Source organism: Mytilus edulis, chromosome 5 (genome assembly GCF_963676685.1).
Source record: "Mytilus edulis chromosome 5, xbMytEdul2.2, whole genome shotgun sequence".
Taxonomy (NCBI): Eukaryota; Metazoa; Mollusca; class Bivalvia; order Mytilida; family Mytilidae; genus Mytilus; species Mytilus edulis.
The window spans coordinates 60,459,631-60,475,808 of NC_092348.1; the positions used below are offsets into that span (position 1 = coordinate 60,459,631).

General features: G+C 31.2%; 1 protein-coding gene across 1 annotated transcript in view; it reads right to left on the minus strand.

Annotated features, from left to right (window-relative positions):
• The window catches only part of LOC139525166 (putative ankyrin repeat protein RF_0381), a 101,931-nt gene that overhangs the window by 84,463 nt on the left and 1,290 nt on the right, over positions 1–16,178 (minus strand). The window contains exon 2 of the mRNA XM_071320354.1: positions 12,009–12,059. The gene's annotated coding sequence lies outside the window, so the exon portion shown is untranslated. The remainder of the gene's footprint in view (positions 1–12,008; positions 12,060–16,178) is intronic.

Here is a 16,178-nt window from a genome sequence, read left to right on the forward strand (position 1 = left end):
CTCCTATCAATATGATGATCTTATGATCATGGAACTTCCATGTTCTAATCAAGCAATACCTGCCACATAAGCTCCTGTCGAAAGATTATTTAATACATGTATAATATTGTTAAAAAATATCATGATGAAATGTAATGTGTAATTTGATTAATTACTTTAGTCATGTTAGTAATGCAATTGTAATTTAATTAATTCCATTTCAAAAACTGTGTAATGTGCACGTGTAATTAGTGTAATTGATCATTTTTGCAATGTAATGTGTAATTTGATTAATTACATTTTTGTACAATCAAATGTAATTGACCCAAAGTCTGATGTACATATCATATGTCTAAGCTTTGGTTACAAGGATCTGACAACACTTCGTTTTACTTTCTGTCCTGGTTAATATTACATTAGCCAATGAAATTTCATCTTTCATATTTTTGAAGGTGTGAATCAATCCGACAAAACCAGCAAATCCCAATGGTCTTGAATTGAGCGTTTTCAGATTGGCGTAAGCAAAGCTTGAACACAAAATACCTGTAATCTAGTCAGATTGGTGTCTAAATGAACATAAACACTTCATTTATTTATTGTTTACTGAGACCTGTTGTTCTCTTACAGCTAGAGAGTTGTGTTTTGAATTTACGGCAGCGGCTTTCAATATTTTGCGTTTATTCTGGAAACTTTTATATTTTTTATTTTAAATAATAGTGCAATGTGTCTGAGTATACTCTATAGTAAAGGTCTTTTTTGGGCAATTTTGGCTCTTCAGAGTTTTGTTGTTTTATTGGCTATAATCTTGATAACTTATGTATAGAGATACCTGTTCTTGAAAACTGGTATAGACAAAAACAGGTATAATAAAATTAGTGAAGTACTGATTATCGGATGACTGCAAATTCTTGTGGATGGTCACAAGCACTTGTCTCAGAAAAAAAATCATATCTGTACCTAAAGTTATGTTAATGTACTGAGACAAGTTCGTGCGTGGATGATGAATAAATGTTCGGGAATTCAACCTCATCGTAATAACTATTATATTGTGGTGATACAAATTATATATTATTAATCTGGGATCTTAAAAAAAATTATTTTTATGAGTATTCATTGAAGAAATAAATTTATAACAAGCAATAAGGAATGCTATTTTGCACTCTATAATGTCCGTATATATAAATCGGTAACCAGTCAAAATGAAAGCTACGAAAGTAGAAATCTCTTTTGTAACAATACATCGGAATCGGAATAAATAAGTAATAATTATGGTAGTTTTCTTTCATTAGGGGTGGAGACGAGTGAGGAAACAGTGGAATTTATCTTATTTTTTTTCAAGTCTATACCTTGAAGATGAAAAAACAGTCAATAAATACCCCCTTTTCCAAAAACCTATAAATTTCAAACCCGTTTACCCCAGGAAAATGACACCACCGGACAATTACACACAAACGAACATACAAACATTTTCAATACTTTTGTTCGTAATAACAAAAAAATCGTATTAAATTTTTGAATGCATTATTAGTTTAAAATATTGCGTCAGTAGTGGATCTAGAACTTCAAGTGTTGAAGTTTTTTGCGACAAATTTGGATTTGCCGGTTATGGTCTCATTAATATTTACCACCCCTTCATTCGTTATTGGCTTCAGATGAAAAATGTTCTGCTAGTGAAATCGTTGAAACGGATTTTGAAGACATCGCCATAACATTATACCGGAAATCTATAACCCTATTGAATTGAATGCACCTTTCCATTTAAAAATGATGAAATTAAAGGCCCCTTTCATTTCTTCCTATCCCCCCTTTTTGGGGTTACAAATGACTGGTCCCTTATATGAGCCATTACCCAATCAAAGTCCGATTTTTTCCCATTCTGTTGTGTCTTAGACTATCTTAAGAATATATAAGAAAAACTCAAACAGCTAAAACATTCAGCAAGACAAAATTAACATAAATGTACATACTAGAAATTCGTGTATTAACTTCTCATAGATTTTTTTTTATGGTGTACAGAAAATGACAAATATAATGCCCTCCCTTGTTAAAATGAGCATAGAGCATGAAATAAAAGAATTATTTCTGAAATTTAATAATTTTAACTGTATGTTCATTATTGCAGACTCCGTATGTTTATTATTTTAGACTAGTCGATTAAAACAAAACGTTGCAATTCATATATTTTGACATGTTTCCAACAATATCAGATGTGATTTTTTACATCTTAAAGGGAAATTCCGCGACTTTTTACTTATCATCTAATTATGTTTATCTTAGCATAAAACACACATTTGCAAAGTTTTAAATTTATATTCCTTCTAATAACGGAGAAAATCAAGTATTTGTAACTTTTTTGGTTGAATTCTCGAGTGGGTCGTGACGTTTTAGCCCGATGTGTTGAATTCTGGGAAAAAATAAAATCTGTTTAACTCTTATAGCTTATCGACAATATACGTAATTATAAGCGCACAGCTGACGAATGGTCGTAGTTATTAACCACAATATAAGAATGAACGAAAATAATTATGCATATACCGTTTTGTATTGATTGAATTCAACTCCTATAAAATTATCTCTAGTAAATGTTTTCGAATACATTTCATTAATTATTGTTGAGATTTTTTTCATAAAATATTTATTGAACACTTTTACTGATATTGAACTGAAAATATTTCAGTTCTATTTACCGTTATTGTTTTGATAATCATTTCAATGCAACTAATGTGTGAGCAGAGTGTGTATATTATTTTGTAAAGATCACTGTATATTTCTCGGCTTGAGGTCAATTCGTTTACCTTGTAGCTATTTAGCCGCAGGTGTGAGTTCAAGCGGACACAGGTATGAATGTTGTTATTTGGAAAGGATAACTTAACAGAAAGGATTAGAAAGAGTATGCTGTATTTAATACACGATGAGAATAAAGATACAATAATTAAATTTTGTAAATTAATTGAAAATAAAATTCAGATTCGTAATTCCGAAAGTGTATAAAAATAAAAGGAAACAATTTTTTATTACTTTCTTAGCGGCAATTGGCGTAAAGATTCAAATATGAAGTAAAAAATAATAGTTTTAATCTTTAATAAAAACTAAATGCAATATTACCCAATTTGATATACCATTGCACATCTGTTTGATATCATTGAATTTACCGGAATTTCTTAACTTGTATTCAAATCTGGCTGTGTTTAAATGCTCATAAACTATCGCAAAGTTTTTAATTGAAAAAAAATACAACACACAATATGCATGATTTTTTTTTTAGTTTCTTTTTAACATTTTTACATAATTAAAATTCATTTGACAATCATTTACACGAACTTTTAGTGAAAAGAATACCAATTATCTAAGCTAAGGCATTATTTTTTTTGAGGATTTTTGTACATTTTTTTTTAAATTCTATGATAATATTTAGGCAATGTTGAACATGATAGCCGTCATTAATCCAAATAAGTAAGACAGTAGTTGTAATAAAACTTATATTTTAGTCATGCATAACTGATATTGACCAATTTAGAATAGTTCGTCCATACATCGTTGTTCTTGAAACAATCATTATAAGTATACATGTAAGTTTCCTGACGTATAAGCGGCCATTGAGGATGAGCTCCAGAGAAAGCAGACTAGTAGGGTTTCGTTAGTTTGTTTGTTGGGAAAGGAGAGGAAATGTAACCACTTGCACAGATAAACGACAGAATTACCATGATACAAGCATTTATAGTCAACACAACCAGAAAGAGTTCCTATCGTTGGACGGGGAATATGAAGGCTTCCAAGAATGAACAAGTGACATTTCTAACTCTGAACAGTTAGACAACGGACTATCGACATCGACCGCTTGTTCTTGATACTTGAAACTGCATGCATATATACGTATACTTTTATGATAGTGATGAGTTCTTGCGTCTGACAAAAACTAAATTCCTTCATGGTTATATCTTACCATACGTTAATATTGGTTTGTAAGGTGATTACTCAAAATCGTTATTTGAAAATCCTGTTTGTGAGATGTAGATTCATTTCAATACAGAAATTTCGTCTATATATTAAGTTTCACAAGTGTATAACACGGAGAAGCTCTGAAGGTACATTACTCCCATTTTGTTTGGGTGTGAACCATCGATGTTTACAGCAATATCAAAGAATAAGATGATGATGGTAGAAAGAACTATGGGCGTCATGTGGCAAATATTACATGCATATTGGACCATGATTTGTCAAACTGTATGAAAAGCTTTCCAATACAACTATATTATTGAGAAGGAATGTTTACATACTATAATTCTCGTACTAGTATTACAGGGTTCTTGTGGCGTTCACATTATACACACATCTTTTTAACGATGTTTTAAAAAAAGACAGAACCAATTTAATGTCATATTTCCCTATTTTCTAAATATAACTAAAAGTCTTTTATCTGACAAGAATACCCCTATTTTGCGGACAAGTAATTTATTCTTTTTTGTGTTATTGAATACCAAGAAAGAAAATAAATCCCGAAATTAATTTGAAACTTTGATACTCAATAGTTTCCCAGCAAAATATTCACATCCCTTGGGGATAATCAGTGTTCGTCCAGTGGCATATATAACAATTGTGATGACGAATTTCTTCCTTCGTTCGTGAACAATCTTATTGAAATATAAATCTGTGATTTTACTATGTCCACAACTTCGATGAACCAAACGTGGACTAGTCTATTTACAAATCTTTTAGTTTGTTACCCCGATTTTGTTTTTTGTCAATTAATTTATGAGTTTGAACAGCGGTATACTACTTTTGCCTTTATTTACCCCAATTTATTCAAAATATATGTTTTTTTCTTATGTTCAATGTATACATGTATATATTTTAAATTGCGCTATAGTTCCGTAACTTTCTACCCAGTCGTATAAACGAATCGTCGACAAGTGCGTACATTTTTTTAAATCAATATGTCTGGTATGTTCCAATCTGTCCTTAACTATTGACAATGAGTATATATTACATTTTTCCAAATTCACCCTTGGAAACAATATTTAAATAGAGTTTAATTTCATCAAATCTTATTTTTTGGGTATTATTTATATTTTTATGAATAATATTCTTTACACCAGAAATGTTATTTATAAACAAGCGTATGAGTTTAGTAATGACATGTAAGACAGAGTTGTATATTATACATCTGATAGTTCAAAATGGAAAGTTATAAGTTATCGGCCGTGTACACTGATCAATACCTGCAGAAGTGAAACGATGCATGAACTTGCAAGCCCGACAGGAAATCGCTTGAATACCTGGAAGTGTCACCTCACACCCCTAACAATACCTTTGGAAGTAATACCTTTAGCCATGCTGGTGATCAGATGAGGGGAGATCAGAATTTATTTGAAAAAAGTTTATTACTTTAAAGAATTATGAACAAATTAGATTTTCGAAAATAATTTTCACGGAACACTTATTTATGATTTCATTTTTGACTTTTTACCAAATTCCAATATCAACAGTTTAAAAACAACAGACCATGGCAGTTTAAAAAATAAGAACATTTTCCGTATCAAGTTAGTTAGTCGGATAAAACAACAGTACGATTGACAAGATATCGACACGCAATTACGACTACATCGGTTAATATAGTTTTGTTCCTTTGTGGTTTATAGACATATCGTTGTTATTAATCGGGAAAAAAGACAAAATGGCCGAACGCAGAGAATTGATACTCTAAATTTAAAATCGATGGTGATCGCTTATCTAGCGGAATAAAACTTTAATATCTATGAATTTGAGCATTTTTATACAGAATGAACCTAATATCAATTTTTGATTTTTTTGCGAAGTTTCCCTTTAAAACGAGGTACTAATATGCCAAGGTTTGTATTTTTTTAAATCTCAATCATTTTCCAAACGACAGCTAAAAATTTGAGCCTGATTAATTGTTACTCCGCAGAAGGAGGTCGGAATCAGTTATGACGTAGTGAGTAATCGCTTTAATCGTAATCATGTTCATTGACCATCAGGACGATGAATGCATATCATCATAATGATGTTTTGACATCATCATAATGATGTTTCGATATCATCATAATGATGTTTTGACATCATATAAAGATGTAAACCGAACCACAACATATGATGTTACAATGTCATAATATAATGACCTTATCACATCAAATAACGATGTTAGCACATAACATAAAGATACGTTCAAATCATATAAAGACGTTTGCACATAATATAAAGAAGTTTGCACATAATATAAAGAAGTTTGCACATAATATAAAGACATCTGTCCATGATATAAGATAATTTGCACTTCATATAAGACCATTTGCACATCATATAATATAATTTGAACATCAGATGATTTCAAATTGACATCATATAAAGGTGATTGCATATTACATAATGCCGATTCTACATCGTATAAGGAAAGCATCACATAATATGAGGACGCAATCACATAACGTAATGGAGAAAGAACATCATATAATGAATTGTGGACATGATATAAAGATGTTTGCACCTCATATAAATGTGTTTGGACAGCATATAAGGACAACCTCACATCGTATAATGACAAGTGTATATCATATATGGACAAGTTCACACCATATAAGGGTAAAATGACATCATATAATGGCAAATGAACAACTTGAGAAATGTCATAATAAGACAGTGTCGGCGTTCCATAGAATGTTATCAATACTAATGCACAAGCATAGTCACATTTCGAGTAAATTAATCTACACAAACGACAGTAAGCATGTTAGTGTACACTACCTATATAGAAACAAATAAAATAAATATGTATAAATTTGTCTGCACCAGATGCGCATTTCGGTGCAGAAAAAATGTTATCGTTTATTTTATATATTACTATATAGGTATCAGGATAGAAGGGGTTCAGTTTGTTAATGTTTTGTTCACAGTACTAATGACCAAGCTAATTAAGGTTTAGAATTTGTATATGTTATTTACACCTCTCATTACCAGGCTTTACAGTGTCCAGTATTTTTATAAATTTTTATTTGACACATCATGACCGAGATAGATGGGCTCCATAATTTTAAGATAGTAGTATTAACCTGGTTAGATATGGTCCATTTTTCTTTCTTTACAGCAATAATGAAAACTCAACATGCAGTCTATTATGTGTATATTTACATTGTGAGTGTTAATCCCTAGGTCAAAATTGGTTAAGTAATTTTTTGTTGATTGTATAGCAATTATGACAAGGCTAGATAAGATTTTATCAATTTTTTTACTGCAGTGATACATGTAACCAGTCTTTATAAAAAAAATTTCATCACTCGTGACTAGGCTCTATGAGCTCGATGAGCTCCCACTGTTTAATGTTCTATTTAAAACACTGACGTTCAAGACTAGGAAGGATCCAATGTGTTGAACTACAGATTCTGTAGATTTATTAAACATGTTAAATATAGAATTAAGAATGGAAATGGGGAATGTGCCAAAGAGACAACAACCCGACCATAGAAAAAAAACCACAGCAGAAGGTCACCAACAGGTCATCAATGTAGCGAGAAATTCTCGCACCCGGAGGCGTCCTTCAGCTGGCCCCTAAACAAATATATACTAGTTCAGTGATAATGAATGTTTGTTTGAAAGTTAACCTCCTGGTTGAACTAACTATTGTATAGTTGTTTATAGTGTATTCAAATATATATCATAATATTGATTAACAATCATTTGGGTTTCACACATGATATATATATATTCAATTTTTGTTATTATTGTAATATATCTTCTCTGAAATGTCATATGTGGTTTATGAGGGGATACAAACATCATTCAATCATTCATCCATCAAGTACTCAATATATATATTTCGTTTAATGCACTAGCGGTTTCGATGACACGGTAAATATGGTACATTTCTTAAATTATTACTAGATGTCATGACGACAAGATTATATGAGGTCTAATATTGCAATTTCGGTTTTTGCTAAAGCACTGCTCACCACTATTCGTTCAGGTCCAATGTTTTTTTATATATTTATTCCACAAAATTACCAGGCTAGATGGATCAATCATTTGTATGTTGAAATTACAGCAATACTGACAAGCTTAGATAAACATGATAAACTAACACTCAAATGTTTTATTTACATTGTTAACGACTAAGCTATATTTGGTTCATTCTTGAACGTTTTATTTACAGCAAGTATGAACAATCTAGATGGATTCATCATTTTCATGTTTTATCTATAATACCATTCACTTGGCTTAATGATGTTTAGTATGTATTTCAATGTCTTATTCATAGCACTGAGGCACATGTTATATTGAGTCCAGTAATTTAATGTTTTATGTATAGCACTGATGCTAGTCTACAGTGTACATGGAGTTTGCATCTTAATGTTTTATTTAATGCACGTACGACTAATCTTAATGAGTTCAATTATGTGTATGTTATATTTACAACACTGATGACCACGCTGTGCATTTATCACTGCGATTGTCTTCCTGGACATGCGTGAAATATTTGCAACAATCAATCAATCGTTTCAATTAATGACGAATGGACTGAAATTTCCCTTTATTTATGTATTACGAATTCAGGGAAATATGCATACAAATATATGTATCAGGTATAGTAATACGAGTTGTTATTATTGCAGAGTTGCATTATTCACATTAGTAAAAGCCTCGCAATATTTTTTTTTCAAATTACAATAAAAAATCTTATGCTTGATTTGTTTCATTATTTTTACTATTTCATATTCAGCACAATATACTAGGACGGATTGCGTTCGGTATTTTATGTTTTACATAAAGCAGCAATGGCCAAGCTAAATGTGGACAATATTTACGTATCATTTATACAACTGATGACCTGGCTATTTGGGGTTCAGTAGACTAATGTATTATGTACAACAATAGTGACCAGGCTAGATTGAGTACAGTATTTGTAAGGGTTATCCATATTGTTGATGACAAGGCAATATAGGGTCAAACATTTGAACATTTTATCTTTACCACTGATGACCAAGCTACACATGTAAATGGGGACCAGTATTTGTGTATGAACTATACCCATGAATTAAGGATTAGGCTTTATAAATTCCAGTATCTTTCATTTTTTATTTATATCACTGAAGACCCATTAATAGTAAGCCCAGTATGCTAATGCTTTACTTAAAATATCGATGACTAGGCTCTATAAATTCTGTAAAACACTACATTTCAGGATATATTTAGAAGTTTTATGTTTGATTTACAACTAAAATAAAAAGGCTAGATTTCGAACAATATTCCTTGTGTTTTTAATGTACTGATAGCTAAGCAAACTTGCTCAACTTTTTTGTATTACAGTACTGCTGACCAGACTATTCCGTATTAGCTTGTTATATTTACAACAATAATGAACAGGCTATATTTTCATGTTTATTTCCAGAACTGAAATTCAGGTCACCTAGGGTCAAGTATCTTTTTTTTATTTACAGAAATAATAAACAGACTGTATGGAGTTCAACAACTTTATGTTTGGTTTATATCACTGATGCGTTTTTTTTCTTTTTATGTTTAACACCTACGTTGTTTTCTGTTTACAACAAGCTAGAGAAGACCAGTATTTTCATATATCTTATGTACAGCCATTATGACCAACATAGATGATGTTTTATGTATGTTATATTTAAAGCAATAGTAATTTCGTTATAAGGGTAGATGGGTCATAATAGAGATTTCCAATAAAATGACTTTACTCGACATAACCGACCTAACTCAACGTATTTCGTCCTACTGCATTGAAGCATGACGGAGGGGAGCATACACTGCATGCATGTTTTTCTCTTTGAACACGCATTGTTGCTGGAATATGCCTTCAGTAAAAATCAACCACAACTATTTTTTTTACTCTTTAAATATTTTGTCATTAAATTTTTAATGATTTTATTAACATAAATACTATAATGGAACAAGTACATTACCAACTTGTAATCAAACACACCCATCATTTCTTGTCATTTCACTTGACCCATATCTTAGTTCTTCTCACATTATGAATTTTAAAAACTACCAAGACGACATTTAGCATACAAATATTAAAATAACGAATTCCGAAGCGAGAAGGTTGCTTTTTTGTTGTTTTAAAAAGATTTAACGTTTAAAGAAAATTCCAACACACCCGAATGTAAAAGGTGTACTCGACTCGTAAAACAAAATGATATTATGCTATAGTTTAATTGAAGATAATTTGATGTGGGCAGAAATTCATATCAATGATATATTTTTCAAAAGTAGTTTTTCGTCTTTAACTATACCAAATTATGGGACGAGGTTTTTGTTTAAGTATACCTAAACTTGCATCCGAGGATACAGGGGTAGAGGGCGTACTCCCCCTTTTCGATCGATAAATAAGAAATTAAATATTGTAAAACATTAAAAATCGAAAAGAAGAATCTATCTGATCACGACACACAAAATCAATACAAATATCAAATAATAAGTTCATTAAATTTTGCAATTATATCTGAAAATCAAAGTCATTGTAAAAACCATGAAAGAAAACTCCAATGAATCGTATGATAGGTAAAGATACGTATATATGCGTGGTCTTATGACAGTGAAGTTTAGGCGGTAATCTCAAGAATCTCGTGATATATAAAAATCATGATTTCTTTCGTTTTTCATCATCTTAGACATATTTGATATTGATTAAATTTCCTAGTTTATGAATACTTAGTTAAAACTTGAGTAACGCATTTTACAAAATTAATTGGTTAGCAATAACAGGTCCCGTTACGTAAGTACGTCGAGTTAGGTACGTATGTCATTTTATTGGAAATCTCTATTATGATATAAGTTATTTTTATAGTACAAACAACTAGGTTCATTTGAGTCCAGTATTTTTATGTTTTGTTAACAGCGCTGATGGTAAAACATTGTAGATTAGTTTTTGAAATTGGTATATTTTATTTTCAACGGTTACAATCATCAGGTTAAATCAGGTCTAGTATTGTTATTTCTTTTAACGTTAATCATGTTAATGATAACCTAAAACTTTACTTCAATGAAATTAGGTGTAGATGATATCCAGTACCGTTATGTCTTATTCACAGGATTGATGACCAGTTTATAAGTTTAAACTTAATTACCAGGCACCTTGCAATTGGTTCCTATATTTCTATTTCTTTCTTTTGTTCTGAATACAAGCAATATAACGTTATTGGGGTTTGAGCGTCACTGATAATTTATTTAAGTCTGGCGTAAACACAAAATTTGATTCTGGTATCTATGATGAGTCTTATGTAGACGAAACGCGCGTCTGGCGTACTAAATTATAACCCTGGTAACTTTGATAACTATTTACACAACTGGGTCGATGCCACTGCTGGTGGACGTTTCGTCCCCGAGGATATTACCAGCCCAGTAGTCCACACTTCGGTGTTGACATGAATATCAATAATGTGGTCATTTTTATAAATTTCCTATTTACAAAACTTTGAATTTTTCGAAAAACTAAGGATTTTCTTATCCCAGGCATAGATTACCGTAGCCGTATTTGTTTGGCACATCTTTTTGGAATTTGGATCCTCAATGATCTTCAGCTTTGTACTTGTTTGTCTTTATAAATATTTTGATATGAGCGTCACTGATGAGTCTTATGTAGACGAAACGCGCGTCCGGCATACTAAATCATAATCCTGGTACCTTTGATAACTATTATTATACCTTAAGTGATAATAAACAGGCTTATAGGAGTAATGTTTAATCTTTGATTGTCGTTAACTTAGTTTTAAACTCTGTCAGTATTTGCGTGTTCTATCTTTATTAATAATTACTAGACTTGATCGGTTTATATATAAATATTTTCTACATTCCCTTTTTTCGATTATCAACTACATTTGTTTTCAATCAATGTTCCCCGACAAATGCAAATGCGAATGCAAATGCAAAATGTAAAACAATTACAAAAAAAACATTTTCGATGTCAAATAAACCTGACTCGTACATGAACATCCGATACAGGCGAGCTACAAAGAAGTGCATCTCATCAACCGTTCAAGAAAATAAACAATACTTACCAAGACTTCGTTCAAATGAAGAAAACTTCGCAGCTGTTCTGATTAAAAGTCCTAAAATATAAAAAAAAAAACTGAAATGACAGACAATACTCAAGTATACTGTTATCTATTATCGTTAAGAATTTAACTAGAAGTACATGCTATTTATGAAGAAAAAGATACCAAAACTAGACATATACCAATTAAGAATCACGTTCTTTAATAAAGGATGTATAACGGCAAGATATTTTATTGGTCTTTGAATTGAATAACTAAAGAATGAATAGTTATTTAATTCAAAGACCAATAACTAAAGAATGAATAACTAAAGAATGAATTTTTGTAAGGGTGATTAAAACAAATGTGCAAACATTAATTCTTTAGTTGTTCATTCTTTAGTTATTGGTCTTTGAATTGAATAACTGAAGAATGGATTGAATAACTAAAGAATGGATTGAATAACTAAGGAATGCATATTTGTAAAGGCGATTGTTACACATGTGCAAAACTTATCTACAGGCAATTTAAAATATAAGGAATGTGAGTTAAGTTTTTATAAAATAAATGTATTTTTGTCCAAAAAATAAAAACATGTTGTGGGCATTGTTACTTCCTTCCCATGTTAAGCTAATGGTTGAACAAATATGATGCAATATTGAACAAATTATACGGGGTAAATATGGTAATTATAATTACCGATGTCATGAGGGAAATGTGATTAAAATTCAATGGAAAAAACATTGTTTCCAGTTTATCCTAAAAAATTGCGATCAAGAAGACGCTTCATGAATTTTGCAGGGATACAACCAGTCCATTCTATTTCGTTAATCAATTTCGACAATGTTTATGTTGGTTAAAAGCTCATAAGAGGTTATGTTTTTATACTATGACGACTCTATAAAAAAAGTTAATTTATTTATACTTTATGACATCATAAAGGTGTTTATAATTGACGAGATTTGCCTGTGAGGGACATAACTCAAAAGTGTTCTATTGTATCTACTGAATTAAGTTATTGAAAAGATGATCTTGGTGAATATCTTTAAAAACAATACCCTGCCTTGAACTAAACTAGCAGTTATTTTATATACATATACCTGATATAATGATAATAGAATATAAGTCCTTACAGTCATTATACACTAGAGCACACCCGCGGGCATATACAGCTTGTGAACTGTTGTAGGATGAATTTTGTAAAAGATATTATGTATGGAGAATTTCTTAAAAGGTATCAACAGCCCTCCCTTTTTCCAAAGTCCGATCTTTGTTTCCTTTCTGTTAAATTCAATTATTTTCGTGTTTCTGGCCTCATACCACAATTATTCTTCTCCTTTGCTACAATGCTGCTTTTGGTGAAAGTCTAATGAAATTAAAAATTTGCACAGTTTCAAACATGAAAAAAATGTAACTGCTTATATATATATAGAACATTATTAGTCTAATAAAATATGCTTCTAGGACATCAGCGCTTTTTCTTTTGAGAGCCTTATTAACATGCCAATCATCGGGTAGGATATGTATCAAGTATAAATGACTTAGACCTACTAAGGCTAATTAGAAGGGTGGTCGGAGGGGTCCTGATCCCTAAATCACGGGCTTAAAACCATGAAATCCCGAGATTCAGAATTTAAAGAAATTCATCTCCCGAAATCCCGAAATCGAAAAATATATTCCCGGATCCCGTAAGGATCAATCCCCAAATCCCAAGTTTAAAAACACCCGATCCCGATGCCCCGAAAAAGGTCCTGCCTCCCTCTAATCTTTCATTTTTTACAAATCACCATTTTCCCTTTCAACAATAAATTGTTATGGTCATTTTGTTTTCTATTCTGTGCATCCTTGCGTTCGTTCGGTCGTACGTCCGTCCGTCTGTCCCGCTTCAGGTTAAAGTTTTTGGTCGAAGTGGTTTGAGATGAAGTTGAGCATGTTTTACTTATTTTAATATATATATATGCAAGTGGTATGACCCCTTAAATAGTAAACATTTAAAAGAAAACAGTAGACAGAATCAGGGACTTTTATACTAACGTAGAAAGTCCCTGACAGAATACAGAGAGTCTCTATATATTAAAGAAGTATAATCGTAGTTTACATGTAGATAAACGCGACAAATAACTGTCCTCTCTAAGGAGGTATAATAGTTGTGGTTCTTGCGATCTAAACACCATGACATGAAACGCGAAAAATAATTGTCCTCTCTAAGGAGGTATATTAGTTGCGATCTAAACACCATGATATGGGAGAACGCTCTGAATGGCTTATTTTTTTCATTTTTGTTATCTATCATACGATTGGTTGTACTTGTGTCACATGTTTTACTTATTTTAATATATATGCAACTGGTATGACCCCTTAAATAATAAACATTTTAAAGAAAACAGTAGACAGAATACAGAGAGTCTCTATATATTAAAGTAGTATAATCGTAAGTTTACATAAAGGTAAACGCGAAAAATAATTGTCCTCTATAAGGAGGTATAATAGTTGTGGTTCTTGCCATCTACACACCATACTAAGGAGAACGCTCTGATTGGCTTATTTAATTTCTATTTTTGTTATCAATCATACGATTGGTTGTATTTGTGCATGTTTCAAACAGGATGTCTTGTTTATGACTATAAGTCAGTCTGATGACGGAATCATATCCGGACTCCCTTTTTTGTCGTTTTTTCCCCCAAAATAACTCAATTTGAATAATCATAAGAACGGATGACAAATGCGACTATGCATGTTACCTATAGGACACAGATGCATGATGATTGATTTATTGTGAAAGGAAGCGAAGCGACACACAAAATGATGTCTTCTCATTTAATAGTATAGATATGAAGAACATCATAAAGCATTAAATTGATGTCTCTTTATAAATGAACATACCTTTTTTAAGAATTTGCTTTACGATTTTTTAATTCTTTCAATTAATGGTGATGCATATTTTATTAAAAAATATTTTGATATTTTAGAATTAAGGATTATAATCAATGTTGACTGTTAACAACAACCTAAAAATATCTTGCGCAACATTTTGAATTGATATCTATAATTAAATAGATTACATCGTTTGAAACACTGGACTCCCTTCTATACCTAATCACTAATGACTTATGATATATATATATATTTCTAAGGAGTTATATTATTGGAAACTTTATGGAGATTAAGGCCTAAGGTCATTTTCAACTTCCACTTGTGGTGAAGCTAAAATGGTTACCATTTAGCAAAATATTAAACATCGTCCGAGATCCATTTAAATCATTAGACTTTTCATACGCATTATGGGTAAAATTTAAGTTACTGCATGTACTTTGATAGTCTGTAAGATCACTAGTATTATAGTAACGTTCAGGAATAAGCAAATGTAAAAAACAAACAGTCATATATCTGCTGGTCGTTATAATGCACTTAAATAAAACTTTAAGTTAAAGTATCAAATAGAATCTAAATTCAGAAACCAACAAATAATGAATCAATGCTTACTGAACTTGCTTTTAATCCTTTTTGTCAAATCAAATTCTTGAAGCAATATTCAAAATTTCTTTCAACAACATCTACTTTCATTCCAGGACTTACTTTAAATAACACTTATATAAGAATAGAAATCTTAGCAAACGTGTTATGAAAAAACAAAAAATATTCAGAAGGTTATGTTTTGCCAATATTCAACGGAAAATGACATTGAAACATGGAAATGAGGAGATGAGATATGTTACAAATGAGACAACTATCTATCAATGTAACAGAATGTAAGAAATAAATGGCAAATTACGGCCTTCGACAATGAGAAAACCCCATACCATATCATCGGTTACAAAAGGTCCTGACATTAAAATATGAAAGGATTCACATGAGAAAACTCACGGCATAATCTATATAAAAAGAACATGTGGTATAATTTCTAATAAAACCACTCTCCACAAGAGACCGAATGACACAGACATTAACTATAATTGGTCAACGTACGGCCTCCAACAATGAGCAAAGTTCATAATGCATAGTCGTCTATGAAAGGCCACTAAATGACAAATGTAAAACAATTCAAAGGAGAAAACCAACGGCCTTATCTAGGTACAAAAAAAATAAAAACAAATATGTAACACATCAACAAACGACAACCATTGAACTACATGCTCCTGACTTGGGACAGGTACATACATACAGAATGTTGCGGAGTTAAACATGCTCACGGGA